This window comes from Brassica oleracea, chromosome C4 (assembly GCF_000695525.1).
Source record: "Brassica oleracea var. oleracea cultivar TO1000 chromosome C4, BOL, whole genome shotgun sequence".
NCBI lineage: Eukaryota > Viridiplantae > Streptophyta > Magnoliopsida > Brassicales > Brassicaceae > Brassica > Brassica oleracea.
In genome coordinates, this window is record NC_027751.1 from 29,437,018 (window position 1) to 29,438,508 (window position 1,491).

The window sequence follows — 1,491 nt, forward strand, 5'->3', positions numbered from 1 at the left end:
TAGATGGACTTGTTTATTCTGGAATTCGTTTTCTACTAACCCATTTTCCGTAGAAGACGAATTCTACTTTTAATAGAACGTAATTTTAAAATTTTATTTATCAAGTTTTTTAACCAAAAAAATATGAGTTTGTGTATATAGGTGTTTTATTAATTGTTTATATTTTTAATATTTTTTTGGATTCATAAAACTATTTATTTCATTAAATTTCAGAAATGGTAAGGTTAAAATGAAGAATAACTGGACAAATATGGTTTTATACCATAGGGACAACTATGTTGTTTTTTTGTTCCGTTTTGGCAATTTTTCCTAAGTTATATTAAGCTTTTAATTTGACAAAAAATAGAGAAAATTGCCAAAACGGAACAAATATTTAGGATGATTATCCCCTTAGTATAATATCATCACTAAGTTGTCCCTATAGTATAATATTTTTCATAATGTCAAAACTAACATTTCATTAATAAAATTAAACATACATTAAAACCATTTTTAAAAGTTTAATGAAAAAAGATAAAAATAAAATGTTTTAGAAAGACAAAAGAAATGTAAAAACAATTAAAAAACAAGAACAAAAAACACTAAAGTACGGAACCAAATATCTCTACTAACCCTAATCTTCTTCCATATCAAAATCCTCCACAACCATTCTTTTAAAATATTTTAAGATAGAACTTGATTCCAATAACAATAGTCGACCCACTTTGTCATTAGCCGAAAAAAATCATCATGTAGTTGCACCAAATTTCCAAACACCACATGTTGTATAGATATGCATCATAGAATAAGAGTTTGTGAAAATCACAAGACAAACTATGGAGAAATCATAGATTGATAAAGAAGAAAAGAAAAAATCGTTTTTTATATTTTGGCAAAGCAAATCGATCAAAACACGTTTTAGGAAGATATAATTTTTTTTAGAATATTTTCTTAACAAAAAATTCCTTAATTTTTTTTTTAAAAAACAGGTTTTCTTATCCGTAGAAGGCACCTTCTACAATGGGTAGAACCATGACAAAAATCTTGAATGCAATTTCTACCTCATCTAGACTTACGTGTTGTATTTAGATTTCGCATTCCCGATTTTTTAGAATACTTCATAAAAGTAGAAACTGCAATTTGAGAGAAAAGTAGATATCTTTACAATTAGTAGAATTCACATTCCTCATATTTAGAATTTAATTAAAAGTAGATTTTTCGTTCTAAAAAAAATAGATGGACTTGTTTATTCTGGAATTCGTTTTCTACTAACTCATTTTCCGTAGAAGAAGAATTCTACTTTTAGTAGAAAAAAATTTAAAAACTTTATTTATCAAGTTTTTCAACCAAAAAAATATATGTGTTTGCGTATATCGGTGTTTTATTAATTGTTTATATTTTTAATAATTTTTTTGATTCATAAAACTGTTTATTTCGTTAAATTTCAGAAAGGGAATAGGTAAAAGAGAGACAAAATGAACAAAATTTGTTTTTTACCAAAGGGACAATCAT